Below are 18345 nucleotides of genomic sequence, written 5' to 3'. Positions count from 1 at the left end.
TCAATCCAAGAACATGGTATATCTCTCCATCTGTTTCTATCGTCTTTGATTTCTTTCATCAGTGTCTTATAGTTTTGTGCATACAAGTCTTTTGTCTTCTTAGGTAGGTTTATTCCTAGGTATTTTATTCTTTTTGTTGCAGTGGTAAATGGAATTGTTTCCTTAATTTACCTTTCAGATTTTTCATCATTAGTGTTTAGGAATGCAAGAGATTTCTGTGCATTTATTTTGTACCCTGCTACTTTACCAGATTCATTGATTAGCTCTAGTAGTTTTCTGGTTGCATCTTTAGGCTTCTCTATGTATAGTATCATGTCATCTGCAAACAGTGACAGATTTACTGCTTCTTTTCCAATTTGGATTCTTTTTATTTCTTTCTGTTCTCTGATTGCTGTGGCTGGGACTTCCAAAACTATGTTGAATAAAAGTGGTGAGAGTCAACATCCTTGTCTTGTTCCTGATCTTAAAGGAAATGCTTTCAGTTTTACACCATTAAGAATGATGTTTCTGGGCTTCCCTGGTGGTGCAATGGTTAAGAATCTGCCTGCCAATGCAGGGGACACGGGTTGGAGCCCTGGTCCGGGAAGATCCCACATGCCACGGACCAACTAAGCCCATGTGCCACAACTATTAAGCCTGCACTCTAGAGCCCGTGAGCCACAACTACTGAAGTTGTGAGCCACAACTACTGAAGCCCGTGTGCCACAACTACTGAAGACCGCATGCCTAGAGCCTGTGCTCTGCAACAAGAGAAGCCACCACAATGAGAAGCCTCTGTCCCGCAACAAAGAGTAGCCCCCGCTTACTGCAACTAGAGAAAGCCCGCATGCAGCAGCGAAGACCCAATGCAGACAAAAATTAAATAAATGAACAAATAAATAAATTTTAAAAATAAAGGATGATGTTTCCTGTGGGTTTGTCATATATGGTCTTTATTATGTTGATGTAGGTTCCCTCTATGCTCTCTTTCTGGAGAATTTTTATCATAAATGGGTGTTGAATTTTGTGAAAAGCTTTTTCTGCATCTATTGAGATGATCATATGATTTTTATTTTTCAGTTTGTTAATATGGCATATCACATTGATTGATTTGTGAATATTGAAGAATCCTTGCATCTCTGGGATAAATTCCACTTGATCATGGTGTACGATCCTTTGTGTTGTTGGATTCGTTTTGCTAGTATTCTGTTGAGGATTTCTGTGTCCATGTCCATCAGTGACATTGGCCTGTAATATTTTTGTGTGTGGTATCTTTGTCTGGTTTTGGTCAGGGTGATGGTGGCCTCGTAGAATTAGCTTGGAGGTGTTCCTCCCTCTGCAATTTTTTTTGAACAGTTTGAGAAGGATAGGTGTTAGCTCTTCTCTAAATGTTTGAGAGAAATCACCTGTGAAGCCATCTGGTCCTGGACTTTTGTCTTCTGGAAGATTTTTAATCACAGTTTCAATTTCATTACTTGTGATTGTTATTCATATTTTCCATTTCTTTCTGGTTCAGTCTTGGAAGGTTTTACCTTTCTAAGAATTTGTCCATTTCTTCCAACTTGTCCATTTTTTGGCATATATTTGCTTGCAGTAGTCTCTTATGATGCTTTGTTTTTCTGCGGTGTCTGTTGTAACTTCTTTTTCAATTCTAATTTTATTGATTTGAGTCCTCTCCCTCTTTTTCTTGATGAGTCTGTATAAAGGGTAATCAATTTTGTTTATCTTCTCAAAGAACCAGCTTTTAGTTTCATTGATCTTTGTGATTGTTCTCTTCATTTCTATTTCATTTATTTCTGTTCTCATCGTTATGATTTCTTTCCTTCTACTAAATTTGGGTTTTGTTTGTTCTTCTTTCTCTATTTGCTTTAGGTGAAATGTTTGATTGTTTATTTGAGATTTTTCTTGTTTCTTGAGGTAAGATTGTATTGCTATAAACGTCCCACTTAAAACTGCTTTTGCTGCTTTCCATAGGTTTTGGATGATCCTGCTTTCATTTTCATTTTTCTTAGTTTTTTTTTTTAAACATCTTTATTGGAGTATAATTGCTTTACAATGTTGTGTTAGTTTCTGCTGTATAACAAAGTGAATCAGCTACATGTATACATATATCCCTATATCCCCTCCCTCTTGTGTCTCCATCCCACCCTCCCTATCCCACCCCTCTAGGTGGTCACAAAGCACCAAGCTGATCTCCCTGTGTGATGCAGCTGCTTCCCACTAGCTATCTATTTTACATTTGGTAGTGTATATATGTCAGTGCTACTCTCTCACTTTGTCCCAGCTTACCCTTCCCCCTGCCTGTGTCAAGTCCATTCTCTACATCTGCGTTTTTATTCCTGTCCTGCCCCTACTTTCATCAGAACCTTTTTTTTGATTCCATATATATATGATACACCATATTAACAAATTGAAGGATAAAAACCATATGACCATCTCAGTAGGTACAGGAAAACTTTTGACAAAGTTCAAGACCCATTTATGATAAAAACTCTGCCTAAAGAGAGCATAGAGGGAACCTACCTCAACATAATAAAGGCCATATATCACAAACCCACAGTGAACATGGTTCTCAATGGTGAAAAACTGAAACCATTTCCCCTCAGATCAGGAGCAAGACAAGTTTGCCCACTCTCAGCACTATTATTCAACATAGTTTTGGAAGTTTTAGTCATGGCAATCAGAGAAGAAAAAGAAATAAAAGGAATCCAAATCAGAAAAGAAGAAATAAAGCTGTCACTCTTTGCAGATGACATGATACTATACATAGAGAATCGTAAAGATGCTACCAGAAAACTACTAGAGCTAATAAATGAATCTGGTAAAGTTGCAGGGTAAGAAATAAATGCACAGAAATCTCTTGCATTCCTATACACTAACGACAAAAAATCTGGAAGAGAATATAAGGAAACACTCCCATTTATGATTGCAACAAAAAGAATAAAACACCTAGGAATAATCCTACCTAAGGAGACAAAAGACCTGTATGCAAAAAACTATAAGACACTGATGAAAGAAATTAAAGACGATACAAACAGATGGAGAGTTATACCATGTTCCTGGATTGGAAGAGTCAACATTGTGAAAATGAGTATACTACCCAATGCAATCTACAGATTCAATGCAATCCCTATGAAATTTCCAATGGCGTTTTTCACAGAACTAGAACAAAAAATTTCACAATTTGTATGGAAATACGAAAGACCCTGAATAGCCAAAACAATCTTAGGTTTTTTTAATTTCCTTTTTGATTTCTTCAGTGATCCCTTTGATGTTTAGTAGCATATTGTTGAGACTTCACATGTTTGTGTTTTTTACAGTTTTTTTTCTTATAGTTTATCTTTAATCTCATAGCATTGTGATTGGAAAAGATGCTTGATATGATTTCACTTTTCATAAATTTACCAAGGCTTACTCTGTTGCCCCGTATGTGGTCAATCCTGGGGAATGTTCCATATGCACATGAGAAGAATATGTATTCTGCTGCTTTTGGAAGGAGTGCTCTATAAATATCAATTAAGTCCATCTTGTCTAATGTATCACTTAATTTCTGTGTTTCCTCATTTGTTTTCTGTCTGGATGACCTTTCCATTGTTAAAAGTGGAGCGTTAAAGTCCCCCACTATTATTCTCTTACAGTCAATTTCTCTCTTTATGGCTGTTAGTATTTTCCTTTTGTATTGAGGTGCTCCTATGTTTGTTGCATAAATATTTACAACTGTTATATCTTCTTCTTGGATTGATCCCTTGATCATTATGTACTGTCCTTCTTTGTCTCTTTTAACAGTCTTTAATTTAAAGTGTATTTTGTCTAATATGAGTATTGCTACTCTAGCTTTCTTCTGATCTTAATTTGCATGGAATATCTCTCTCCATCCCCTCACTTTCAGTATGTATGTGTCCCTAGGTCTGAAGTGGGTCTCTTGTAGACAGCATATATATGCTTCTTGTTTTTGTATCCATTTGGCCAATCTCTGTCTTTTGATTGGAGCATTTAATCCATTTACACTTAAGCTAATTATCAGTATGTATGTTCCTATTACCATTTTCTTCATTGTTTTGGGTTTGGTTTTGTAGGGCTTTTTCTTTTCTGTTTCCCACTTAGAGAAGTTCCTTTAGCATTTGTTGTAAAGCTGGTTTGGTGGTGCTTAATTTTAGCTTTTGTTCGTCTATAAAGCTTTTGATTTCTCCATTGAATCTGAATGAGATCTTCGCTGGTTAGAGTACTCTTGGTTGTAGGTTTTTCCCTTTCATCTCTTTAAATATGTCATGCCACTCCCTTCTGGTCCACAGAGTTTCTGGTGAAAAATCCACTGATAACCTTATGGGGATTCTTTTGTATGTTATTTGTTGCTTTTCCTTTGCTGCTTTTAATATTTTTTCTTTGTATTAAATTTTTGTTAGTTTCAGTATATGTGTCTCAGCATGTTTACCCTGAGGTTTATCCTGTACGGGACTCTCTGGGCTTCCTGGACTTGGGTGACTCTTTCTTTTCCCATGTTAACTTTTCAACTCTAATCTCTTCAAATATTTTCTCAGACCCTTTCTCTTTCTCTTCTTCTGGGACCCCTGTAATTTGAATGTTGGTGCATTTAACATTCTCTCAGAGTTCTCTGAGACTGTCCTCATTTCTTTTCATTCTTTTTCTTTATTGTGCTCCATGGTGATTTTTTCCACCATTCTAGCTTCCAGCCCATTTATCCGTTCTTCTGCCTCAGTTATTCTGCTATTGCTTCCTTATAGTGTATTTTTCACTTCAGTTATTGTGTTGTTCATCACTGTGTGTTTGTTCTTTAGTTCTTCTAGGTCTTTGTTACATATTTCTTGTATCTTCTTGATCCTTGCCTCCATTCTGTTTCCAAGATTTTGGATCATCTTTCCTATCATTACTCTGAAGTTTTTTTCAGGTAGGTTGCCTATTTCCTCTTCATTTATTTGGTCTTGTGGGTTTTTACCTTGCCTTTTTGTCTGCAACATATTTCTCTATCATCTCATTTTGTCTGACTTACTGTGTTTGTGGTCTCCTTTCCGCAGGCTGCACAGCTGTAGTTCCTCTTGCTTGTGGTGCCTGCCACTTGATGGGTGAGGTTTGTCCAGGTGCTTGTGTAGGCTTCCCAGTGGGAGGGACTGGTGCATGTGCTGTCGTGGTTGGAGCTGAGTCTTGTCCCTTTGATGGGCATGGCCGCATCATGTGGTGTGTTTTGGTGGGTCTGTGAGCTTAGTACGACTTTAGGCAGCCTGTCTGCTGATACATAATGCTGTCCTCCTATCTTGCTGGTTGTTTGGCATGAGTTGTCCTGCCCTGGAGCCTGCAAGCAGTTGTGTGGAGCTGGATCTTTGTGTTGAGATGGAGACTTCTGGGAGAGCTCATGCTGATTAATATTCCCTTGGGCCAGTAATTCTCTGGTGGTCCAGCATCTTGGGGTCTGTGCTCTTACCCTGGAGGCTCAGGCCCAACCCCTGGTTGGGGAACCAAGACCTCAGAAGCTGTGTGGTGCATCCATAAAAACAAAAAAAGAAGAAGAAGAAGAAGAAAAGAAAAGAAGACAAACAGACAAATGCAATCTAAGACAAATGATAAAAGCAAAAACAAACAAACAAAAAATAAAGGAAACAAAAAACAAGAGAACAACCAAATGAAGAACTCAAAAAGAAAGTAAACAATACAACAAAATTAACAAAAACAAAAACAGATAGCAAACTAAAAAAAAGGAAACATAAAACAAACACAGACAAATGATAAAGAAAACAAAAAAAACCCAGAAATCAAAACAAAGTACAAAAACAAAAACAAGAAAAAAAAACAAAGGATGTAAAGTAAGAATAGGAAAATTAAAAATATATTAAAAATGAAGAAAAAAGGAAAATAAATTTAAAATAATTTTAAAAAACAAAAAACAACAATAGAACAAACATTTTTAAGAATGGTAATACTAACATTTTCCTGAGTCCTCTGCTGTCAGTTTCCCTTTCCCCACAGTGAGCCACAGCCAACCTCTGCCTCCACAGGAGGCCCTCCAATACCTCTAGGTAGGTCTCTGGTCCCACTGTGGGCACTGAAAAGGCAGCTCAGACTCTTACCTGGCTGAACTCCTATGTGTACTTGCCCACAAAATGCACAGCTGAGACTAGAGCAGTCTCAGTTGTGGGAGCACTCTTTGTCCATTCAGATATTCCTTGGTTTACCAAGGAGATCTTGGGGATTTAATCCACCACTTGTGCAATTGCACAGAGAGATACCCAGTTCCTCTTCCTTAGTCACACATCCCCTGAGGCTCAGCTTTGGTTTTGGCCCCATCTCTGCCTGTGGGCCACCCTCAGGCAACTGTTCCCTGCCCAGGTGAGAGGGGGTGAAAGCAGCAGCTGATTGGGTCACTCTGGCTGATTGGGGCACTTACTTGCTCAGGCCAGGGAGGGATAAGACGGCCACAACTGGAGCATGCACAAAGTGCTTGCAGTGGCAGCGACTGGCAGGAAATTCCAACTGATTGGGATGTACTCGCTTTGATGGGAGTCTCTTCCAGTCCCCTCAGAGGCATAGGATGGCAGGTGGGGAAGGGGGTTGTAATGGTGGCCCTGCCCCTTGCACACCACTCAGCAATGATACCTCATTTCCAAGGCAGACCATGCTTCCTCTAGTAGCATTCCTGTCTGTAGACCCCCTCACTCCCATCCTTTCTGGTTGCCTCTGCACAGCCAACAGCAGTCCTCTCCTTGAATCTGCTCTCCTAACCCCACACTTTAGCACTCAGCCCCTGCCAGCACTGGTGGCTTCCTGTTTCAGGCTGTGACGCCCAAGGTTGATTCCATCAGAGGTTTTGGCATGGGTGGAGTGAACAGGCCCACTGGGGCCTGTGTGGCCAAAGGAGGCTTTGGCTGTGGTGGCAGACAGGACAATGACTCATCTTTGAAATCTTGTAGAAAAAAAAGCAGAGTTACAAACCAAAATTAAAACAGTAGTGGCTTTTATATTTCTCCATATTTTTACTGTTACCAAAGATCTTTATATTTTTAATTAATTTACAGTTTATCCTTAATTTACTCTTTAGGAACCTTTCATTTCAACTCGAAGACTCTGTTTAGCATTTCTTGTAGGGCAAGTCTACTGGTGATGAATTACCTCAGCTTCTGTTAATCTGCGTATGTCTTAATTACTCTCTCATTTTTTAAGGGATTTTTTAAAACATCTTTATTGGAGTATAATTGCTTTACAATGGTATGTTACTTTCTGCTTTATAACAAAGTGAATCAGCTATACATATACATATATACCCATATTACCTCCCACTTGCATCTGCCTCACCACCTGCCTATCCCACCTCTCTAGGTGGTCACAGAGCACCGAGCTGATCTCCCTGTGCTATGCAGGTGCTTTCCACTAGCTATCTATTTTACATTTGGTAGTATAAGTAAGTCCATGCCACTCTCTCACTTCATTCCAGCTTACCCTTCTCTATCTCCGTGTCCTCAAGTCCATTCTCTACGTCTGGGTCTTTATTCATGTCCTGACACTAGGATCATCAGAACCATTTTTCGTTCCTTTAGATTCCATATATATGTGTTAGCATATGGTATTTGTTTTTCTCTTTCTGACTTAACTTCATTCTGTATGACAGACTCTAGGTCCATCCACCTCGGTACAAATAACTCAATTTCGTTTCTTTTTATGACTGAGTAATATTCCATTGTATATATGTGCCACATCTTCTTTATCCATTCATCTGTCGATGGACACTTAGGTTGCTTCCATGTCCTGGCTATTGTAAATAGAGCTGCAATGAACATCGTGGTACATGACTCTTTTTGAATTATGGTTTTCTCAGGGTATATGCCCAGTAGTGGAATTGCTTGGTCATATGGTAATTCTATTTTTAGTTTTTTAAGGAACCTCCATACTGTTTTCCATAGCGTCTGTATCAATTTACATTCCCACCAACAGTGCAAGAGGGTTCCCTTTTGTCCACACCCTCTCCAGCATTTATTGTTTGTAGATTTTTTGATGATGGCCATTCTGACCAGTGTGAGGTGATGCCTCAATGTAGCTTTGATTTGCATTTATCTAATGATTAGTGATGTTGAGCATCCTTTCATGCATTTGTTGGCAATGTGTACACCTTCTTTGGAGAAATGTCTATTTAGATCTTCTGCCCATTTTTGGATTGGGTTGTTTGTTTTTTAGATATTGAGCTGCATGAGCTGCTTGTATATTTTGGAGATTAGTCCTTTGTCAGTTGCTTCGTTTGCAAACATTTTCTCCCATTCAGAGGGTTGTCTTTTCATCTTGTTTATGGTTTCCTTTGCTGTGCAAAGGCTTTTAAGTTTCATTAGGTCCCACTGTTGTTTTTTTTTTAATTTCCATTTTTCTAGGACGTGGGTCAAAAAGGATCTTGCTGTGATTTATGTCAAAGAGTGTTCTTCCTATGTTTTCCTCTAAGAGTGTTACAGTGTCTGGTCTTCCATTTAGGTCTTCAATCCATTTTGAGTTTGTTTTTGTGTATGGTGTTAGGAAGTGTTCTAATTTCATTCTTTTAAATGTACCTGTCCAGTTTTCCCAGCACCAATTATTGAAGAGACTGTCTTTTCTCCATTGTTTATCCTTTCCTCCAATTTCATAGATTAGTTGACCACAGGTGTGTGGGTTTATCTGTGGGCTTTCTATCCCGTTCCATTGATCTATATTTCTGTTTTTGTGCCAGTACCATATTGTCTTGATTACTGTAGCTTTGTAGTATAGTCTGAAGTCAGGGAGCCTGATTCCTCCAGCTCCGTTTTGTTTTTTTGTGTTTCTTTTCTCAAGATTACTTTAGCTATTCGGGGTCTTTTGTGTCTCTATACAAATTTTAAGGTGTTTCTGTTCTAGTTCTGTAAAAAAATGCCATTGGTACTTTGATAGGGACTGCACTGAATCTGTGGATTGCTTTGGGTAGTATAGTCATTTTCCCAATACTGATTCTTCCAATCCAAGAACATGGTGTATCTCTCCATCTGTTTGTGTCATATTTTATTCCTTTAATCAGTGTCTTATAATTTTCTGAGGACAGTTCTTTTACCTCCTTATGTAGAATTGTTCCTAGGTGGTTCATTCTTTTTGTTGCATTGGGGAATGGGATTGTTTCCTTCATTTCTCTTTCTGATCTTTCATTGTTAGTGTATAGGAATGCAAGAGATTTCTGTGCACTAATTTTGTATCCTGCAACTTTACCAAATACTTTGATTAGCTCTAGTAGTTTTCTGGTGGCATTTTTAGGATTATCTATATATAGTATCATGTCATCAGCAAACAGTGACAATTTTACTTCTTCTTGTCCAATTTGTATTACTTTTATTGCTTTTTCTTCTCTGATTGCTGTGGCTAGGACTTCCGGACTATGTTGAATAATAGTGGTGAGAGTGGACATCCTTGTCTTGTTCCTCTTTTAGAGGAAATTCTTTCAGTTTTTCACCATTGAGAATGATGTTTGCTGTGCGTTTGTCATATGTGACCTCTATTATGTTGAGGTAGGTTCCCTCTATGCCGACTTTCTAGAGAGTTTTTATGATAAATGGGTGTTGAATTTTGTCAAAAGCTTTTTCTGCATCTATTGAGATGATCATATGGTTTTTATTCTTCAATTTGTTAATATGGTGTATCACATTGATTAATTTGCGTATATTGAAGAATCCTTGGGATAAATCCCACTTGATCATGGTTTATGATCCTTCTAGTATGTTGTTGTATTCTGTTTGATAGTATTTTGTTGAGGATTTTTGCATGTATTCATCAGTGATATTGGTCTGTAATTTTCTTTTTTTGTAGTATCTTTGTCTGGTTTTGGTATCAGGGTGATGGCGGCTTCATAGAATGAGTTTTGGGTGTGAGCTCTTCTCTAAATGTTTAATAGAATTCACCTGTGAAGCCACCTGGTCCTGGACTTTTGTTTGTCAGAAGATTTTTAATCACAGTTTCAATTTCGTTACTTCTGATTGGTCTGTTCATATTTTCTATTTCTTCCTTGTTCAGTCTTGGAAGGTTATACCTTTCTAAGAATTTGCCCATTTCTTCCAAGTTGTCCATTTTATTGGCATATGGTTGCTTGTAGTAGTCTCTTATGATGCTTTGTATTTCTGTGGTGTCTGTTGTAACTTCTTTTTCATTTCTAATTTTATTGATTTGAGTCCTCTCCCTTTTTTCTTGATGAGTCTGAATAGAGGTTAATCAATTTTGTTTATCTTCTCCAAGATCCAGCTTTCAGTTTTATTGAAATTTCTTGTTGTTTTATTTGTTTCTATTTCATTTATTTCTTCTCTGATCTTTATGATTTTTTCCTTCTACTAAATTTGGATTTTGTTTGTTCTTCTTTCTGTAGTTCCTTTAGGTGTAAGGTTAGACTGTTTATTTGAGATTTTTCTTGTTTTTTGAGGTAGGATTGTATTGCTATAAACTTCCCTCTTAGAACTTTTTTTGCTACATCTCATAGGTTTTGGATCATCGTGTTTTCATTGTCATTTGTCTCTAGGTAGTTTTTTGTTTCTTCAGTGATGTCTTGGTTATTTAGTAACATGTTGTTTAGCCTCCATGTGTTTGTGTTTTCTACTTTGTTTCCCCTGTAATTTATTTCTAATCTCACAGTGTTGTGGTCAGAAAACATGCTTGATATGACTTCAGTTTTCTTAAATTTACTGAGGCTTGATTTGTGACCCAATATGTGGTCTATCCTGGAGAATGTTCTGCATGCACTTGAGAAGAAAATATAATCTGCTGTTTTCAGATGGAATGTCCTATAAATATCAGGTAAATCCATCGGGTCTATTGTGTCATTTAAAGCTTGTGTTTCCTTATTCATTTTATGTCTGGATGATCTGTCCATTGGAGTGAGTGAGGTGTTAAAGTCCCCCACTATTACTGTGTTACTGTCGATTTCCTCTTTAATAGCTGTTAACATTTGCCTTATGTACTGATATGCTCCTATATTGGGTGCATATATATTTATAATTCTTATATCTTCTTCTTGGATTTATCCCTTGATCCTTATGTAATGTCCTTCCTTGTGTCTTGTTACATTCTTTATTTTAAAGTCTATTTTATCTGATATGAGTATTGCTATTCCAGCTTCTTTTGATTTCCATTTGCATGGAATATCTTTTGCCATCCCCTCACTTTCAGTCTGTATGTGTCCCTAGGTCTGAAGTGGTTATAGTTTAGACAGCATATATATGGGTCTTGTTTTTGTATCCATTCAGTGAGCCCTGTGTTTTGTAGTTGGAACATTTAATCCCTTCACATTTAAGGTAATTATCGATATATATGCTCCTATTACCATTTTCTCAATTTTTGGGTTTGTTTCTGTAGGTCCTTTTCTTCTCTTGTGTTTGCAACTTAGATAAGTTCCTTTAGCATTTGTTTTAGGGCTGGTTTCGTGGTGCTGAATTCTCTTAGCTTTTGCTTACCTGTAAAGTTTTTGATTTCTCTGTTGAGTCTGAATGAGATCCTTGCCGGGTAGAGTAATCTTGGTTGTAAGGTCTTCCCTTTCATCACTTTAAATATATCATGCCACTCCGTTCTGGCTTGTAGAGTTCCTGCTGAGAAATCAGCTGTTAACCTTATGGGAGTTCCCTTGTACGTTATTGGTCGTTTTTCCCTTGTTGCTTTTAATAATTTTTCTTTGTCTTTAATTTTTGTCAATTTGATTATTATGTGTTACGTCGTGTTTCTCATTGAGTTTATCCTGCCTGGGACCCTCTGCACTTCCTGGACTTGGGTGGCTGTTTCCTTTCCCATGTTTGGTAAGTTTTTGACTATAATCTCTTCAAATATTTTCTTGGGTCCTTTCTCTCTCTCTTGTCCTCCTGGGACCACTATAATGCGAATGTTGGTGTGTTCAATGTTGTCTCAGAAGTCTCTTAGGCTGTCTTCATTTCTTTTCATTCTTTTTTCTTTATTCTGTTCCATGGCAGTGATTTCCACCATTCTGTCTTCCAGGTCACTTATCCGTTCTTCTGCCTCAGTTATTCTGCTATTGATTCCTTCTAGTGTAGTTTTCATTTCAGTTATTGTATTGTTCTTCTCTGTTTGTTTGTTCTCTACTTCTTTTAGGTCTTTGTTAAACATTTCTTGCATCCTCTCAATCTTTGCCTCCATTCTTTTTTCGAGGTCCTGGATGACCTTCACTATCATTATTCTGAATTCTTTTTCTGGAAGGTTGCTTATCTCCACTTCATCTAATTGTTTTTCTGGAGTTTTATATTGTATACTGCCATCTGCCCTCTGGTGGGTGAGGCTATCTAAGAGGCTTGTGCAAGCTTCCTGATGGAAAGGACTGGTGGTGGGTAGAGCTGGGTGTTGCTCTGGTCGGCAGAGCTCAGTAAAACTTTAATCTGCTTGTCTGCTGATGGGTGGGGCTGAGTTTCCTCCCTGTTGGTTGTTTGGCCTGAGGCGACCTAGCACTGGAGGCTAGAGGCTCTTTGGTGTAGCTAATGGTAGACTCTGGAAGGGCTCATGGTAATGAGTACTTCCCAGAATTTCTTCCACCAGTCTCCTTGTCCCTGCCATGAGCCACAGCCACCCCCTGCCTCTTCAGGAGACCCTGCAACACTAGCAGGTAAATCTGGTTCAGTGTCCTATGGGGTCACTGCTCCTTTCCCCTGGGTTCTGGTGTGCATACTATTTTGTGTGTGCCCTCCAACAGTGGAGTCTCTGTTTCCCCCAGTCCTGTCAAAGTCCTGCAATCAAATCTCGCTTGCCTTCAAAGTCTGATTCTCTGGGGATTCTTCCTCCTGTTGCTGGACCCCCAGGTTGGGACGCCTGACTTGGGTCTCAGAACCTTCACTCCAGTGGGTGGACTTCTGTGGTATAATGGTTCTCCAGTTTGTGAGTCACCCACCCAGCGGTTATGGAATTTGATTTTATCATGATTGCACCCCTCCTAACCTCTCATTATGGCTTCTCCTTTGTCTTTGGATGTGGGGTATCTTTTTTCATGAGTTCCATTTTCTTCCTGTTGATGATTGTTCAGCAGTTAGTTGTGATTTTGGTGCTCTCACAAGAGGGAGTGAGCGGATGTCCTTCTACTACGCCATCTTGAACCAATCTCTCCATTCTTCATTTATGACTGGTAGCAAGGCAAGTATGGCCAGTCTTATAACTACTGTTTCATAATAGTTCTGAAAATTCTAGCTATTTCAATAATTCAAGGAGAAATAAAATGCATAAGTATTAGAAAGGACTAAGCAACAATGTTATTTTTATTTATTTTTTTATTTTTTAAATTTTTTAAAAATTTATTTATTTTATTTATTTCTTTTTGGCTGCATTGGGTCTTTGTTGCTGCACACGGGCTTTCTCTAGTTGTGGCGAGCAGGGGCTACTCTTCGTTGTGGTGCACGGGCTTCTCATTTTGGTGGCTTGTCTTGTTGTGGAGCACATGCTCTAGGCGTGCAGGCTTCAGTAGTTGTGGCTCATGGGCTCTAGAGCGCAGGCTCAGTAGTTGTGGCGCACAGGGTTAGTTGTCCCACGGCATGTGGGATCTTCCTGGACCAGGGCTTGAACCTGTGTGTCCTGCAATGGCAGGTGGATTCTTAACCACTGCGCCGCCAGGGAGGCCCCAATGTTATTTTTAGATGACATCATTGTATACATTGAAACTGGTAAGCACTGGCAAAAACTAGGAGATATAATAAATGCTTGTAGGAAGTCATGGGATACAGTTTCAATCATTTAAATTGTGTTTCTATATTACAATAGCAATTATAAGATGAAATTAAACATCTTTTTAAATGACATCAAAATGTTTTAAATAATGGGAATATATATATAAAAACAGAAATGCTAGATCAAGAATAGCTTGGCAAATCAGATCAATCAGAGATGACTTTGGCCCATGTCCCGATTTTGATAATAAACTTTTATTGGAACATAACCTTGTACATTTGTTTGTGTATTGTCTATGCCTGCTTTTCCACTATGACAGTGGAGTTGAGTAGTTTTGGCAGAGACTGTATGGCCCAACAATTCTGGCCCTTTATATAAACAGTTTGCTGAACCCTATGCTAGATCACTACACAGAAAAGTTCCCACTGTGCCACCAGGGAAGTCCCATATGTTTGTTTTTGAAGACTGTGAAATCTGTTTCAGTTTTTTAAATAAGTTCATTTGTATCCTTCTTTTAGATTCCACATATAAGTGATATCATATGATATTTGTCTTTCTCTGTCTGACTTACTTTACTCAGTATGATCACCGCTTGATCCATCCATCTTGCTGCAAATGGGATTAGTTCACTCTTCTTTATGTCTGAGTAACATCCCATTGTATATATGTACCACATCTTCTTTATCCATTCCTCTGTTGATGGACATTTTGGTTGCTTCCCTGTTTTGGCTATTGTAAATAGTACTGCAATGAACATTGGGGTGCATGTATCTTTTTGAAGTATGGTTTTCTCCAGATATATGCCCAGGAGTGGGATTGCTGGATCATATGGTAGTTCTATTTTTAGTTTTTGTAAGGAACCTCCATACTGTTCTCCATAGTGGCTGTACCTCCAGCAGTGTAGGAGGGTTCCCTTTGCTCCACACCCTTTCCAGCATTTATTGTTTGTAGACTTTTTGATGATGGCCATTCTGACTTGTGTGCTGTGATACTTCATTGTAGTTTTGATCCACCCCCTAGAGTAATGAAAATAAAAACAAAAATAAACAAATGAGACATAATGAAACTTAAAAGCTTTTGCACAGCAACAGAAACCATAAACAAAACAAAAGGACCACCCACAGAATGGGAGAAAATATTTGCAAATAATGTGACTGACAAGGGATTCATCTCCAAAATATACAAACAGCTCAAATAGCTCAGTAATAAAAAATAAAAACCAACCGAATCACAAAATGGGCAGAAAATCCAAATTGACATTTCTCCAAAGAAGGTATACAGACGGCCAGAAAGCCCATGAGAAGATGCTCAACATTGCTAATTATTAGAGAAATGTGAATCTTGGTCATTATTTCTTCAAATAATCTTTCTGCCCCTTTCTCACTTCTGGGACTCCTATAATGCATATGTTGGTCCATTTAATAATGTCCTATAAGTACCTTATGCTCTGCTTACTTCTCTTCATGTTTTTTCGTTCTGCTCCTCAGATTTGATGATTCCCATTTCCTACCTTCAAGTTTGCTGATTTTTCTGCCTGCTCAAATCTGCTGCTGATTCTCTATAGTGAATTTTTCATTTTAGTTATTGCAATTTTTAGCTTCAGAATTTGTGTTTGATCCCTCTTTATAATTACTTATCTCTTTATTGATATTCTAATTTTAAAATATACCATTTTCTAATTTCTTTAGTTCTTTTTCCATATTTCATTCTTTTTAATGGCTGACTAATATTCTATTGTATATATATACCACATCTTCTTTACCTATTCATTTATAGGTGGGAACTTAGGTTACTTCCATATCTTGGCTATGGTAAATAATGATGCAGTGAACATAGGGGTGCATATTTCTTTTCTAATTAGTGTTTTTGTTTTTTTCTGATAAATACCCAGAAGAGGAATGGCTTGATCATATGGTCATTCCATTTTTACATTTTTTCAGGAATCTCCATAATGTTTTCCATAGCGGTTGCATCAGTTTATGTTCTCACCAATACTGCATGAAGGTTCCTTTCCACCAACCTTGTTATCTGTTGTCTTTTTGATAATGGCCATTCTGACAGGTGTGAAGTGATACCTCATTGTGGACTTGATTCACATTTCCCTGATGATTAGTGATATTGAACATCTTTTCATGTTGCTGTTGGTTCTCTGTATATCTTCTTTGGAAAAATATCTATTCAGGTCGTGTACCCATTTTTTAGTTGGGTTGTTTGTTTTCTTGATGTTGAGTGTTATGAATTCTTTTTATATTTTTGATATTAATCCCTTGTCAGATACATTGTTTGTATCTGACAAACAATGTATGGCAAATATCATTTGCCATTCAGTAGGTGGCCTTTTCGGGTTTTTTAAAATAGTTTCCTTCACTGTGCAAAAGCTTTTTAGTTTGATGTAGTCCCATTTGTATAATTTTGCTTTTGTTTCATTTGACTGATGAGACATACACAAAAAAATATTGCTAAGACTGATGTCAGAGTGCATACTGCTTATGTTTTCTTCTAGAAGTTTTATGGTTTCAGGTCTCACACTTAAGCCTTTAATGCATTTTGAGTTTATATTTGTATATGGTGTAAGAAAGCACTCCAGTTTGCTTCTTTTGCATGTAACTGTCTGATTTTCCCAACACCATTTACTGAAGAGTCTGTCTTTTCCCCATTGCATATTCTTGCCACCTCTGTCATAGGTTAATTGCCCATATAAGAGTGGGTTCACTTCTGGTCTCTCTATTCGGTTCCATCGATCTATATGTCTATTTTTGTGCCAGTACCATACTTTTTTGATTACTGTAGCTTTGCAGTATAGTTTCCAATCAGGGACTGTGACACCTTTGGTTTTCTTTATCTTTCATAAGCTTGTTTTAGCTGTTTAGGATCTTCTGTATTTCCACACAAAGTCTAGAATTATTTGTTCTAGTTCTGTGAAAAATGACATTGATATTTTATAGGCATTGCATTGAGTCTGTAGATTGCCTTGGGTAATATGGCCATGTTAAGAATATTACTTCTTCCAATCCATGAACAGAGTATACCTTTCCATCTCTTCACGTTGTTTTCCATTACTTTCATCAGTGTCTTATAGTTTTCAGAGTACACATCTTTTACATCCTTAGTTAGATTTGTTCCTAGGGGTTTTTTGTTTGTTTGTTTGTTGTTGTTGTTTTTTTAATGCAATGGTAAATGGGATTGTTTTCTTAACTTCTCTTTCTGATAGTGTGTTGTTAGTGTATAGAAATGCACCAGATTTCTGTATATTAATTTTGTATTCTGCAAATTTATCGAATTCTTTGGTAAGTTCCAACAGTTTTTTGTTGGCATCTTTAGGGCTTTCTGTGTCTGGTATCATGTCATCTGCAAGCAGTGGTAGTTTCACTTCTTCCTTCCCAACCTGGGTTCCTTTTTCTTTTCTGATTGCTGTGGCTAGGATTTCCAATACTATGTTGAGTAAAAATGCTGAGAGTGGGCATTCTTGTCTTGTTCCTGATCATAGAGGAAAAGCTTTCAGCTTTTCACCACTGAGTGATGTTAGCTGTGGGTCTGTCATATATGGCCTTTATGATGTCGAACTAAGTTCCCTCTATACCCACTTTGTTGAGAGTTTTTATAATAAATGGATATCAAATTTTGTCCAAAGCTTTTTTTCCTGCATCTCTTGAGATTATTATGTGGTTTTTATTCTTCAATTTGTTAATGTGATGTATCACATCGATAGATCTGCACATATTGAACCATATTTACATCCCTGGGATGAATCCCACTTTATCATGGTGTATGGTCTTTTTAAGGTATTGCTGGATTTGGCTTGCTAATATTTTTTTGAGGATTTTTGCATTTATGTTCATCAGCGATATGGGCCTATAATTTTCATTTTTTGTATATTTTTGCCTGTTTTTTTGTCAAGGTGATCCTGGCCTTCTAAAATGAGTTTGAAGCTATTGGACAATGCATAGACAACTTTGATCAGGGGTTACCAAGTTATAACCCGTGAGCAAAAACTGGCCCACCACCTGTTTCTGTGCACACTGGGTGCTACGATTTACTTTTTCATTTTTAAGTGCTTGAAACCAATCAAAAGAATAATATTTCATAAAACTTGACAGTTATATGAAATGCAAATTTTGGTGGACACAGATAGTGGTTGACTGTGGAACAACCAAACAGAAAACAAATCCCAGAACTCCCCACTCTCTGCTTCCACAATCAACTCTTTTGGCTTTGGAGTGTAAACCAGTCATCTGACAGGCAGGAGAACTGTGCGGGTTGCAGGTGGTTTGATGCGATACACAGAAACATGGATGGATTTCAAAACACATCCTTAATTCTACTACACTTGACTCTATATGTTCAAATTCCATTGCCTGTGTTTCTCTAAGAAGAGATATGGACCAAGACAGTGATGCATTGGTTCTCTCCTTGCTGCCCTTTCTTCCTAGGATAATCAAAGTACAGTCATCCGGACAGTGTGACATTGGCATAAGGATAGAGCAGTGCTCAATGGGACAGAAAAAAGAGTGCAGAAATAGAACCACACATTATGGCCAGTTCATTCTAGACCAAGGTGCCAGAAAATCCAATAAGGAAAGTTAAGTTTCCTTCTACAAACAGTGTTAGAACCAATTGAAGAAAATAAAAAGGAAACAACCAAACCAATGTCAGTCCATATGCAAAAATAATTTGAGATGAATCTAAAACTAAATGTAAAAAAAGCTAGAAACATAATTCTTCTAAAGAGAATATATGAGA

This window comes from Balaenoptera acutorostrata, chromosome X, assembly GCF_949987535.1.
Source record: "Balaenoptera acutorostrata chromosome X, mBalAcu1.1, whole genome shotgun sequence".
Lineage (NCBI taxonomy): Eukaryota > Metazoa > Chordata > Mammalia > Artiodactyla > Balaenopteridae > Balaenoptera > Balaenoptera acutorostrata.
The sequence above is the reverse complement of the archived record's forward strand: the minus strand, read 5'-3'. Positions refer to the sequence as shown.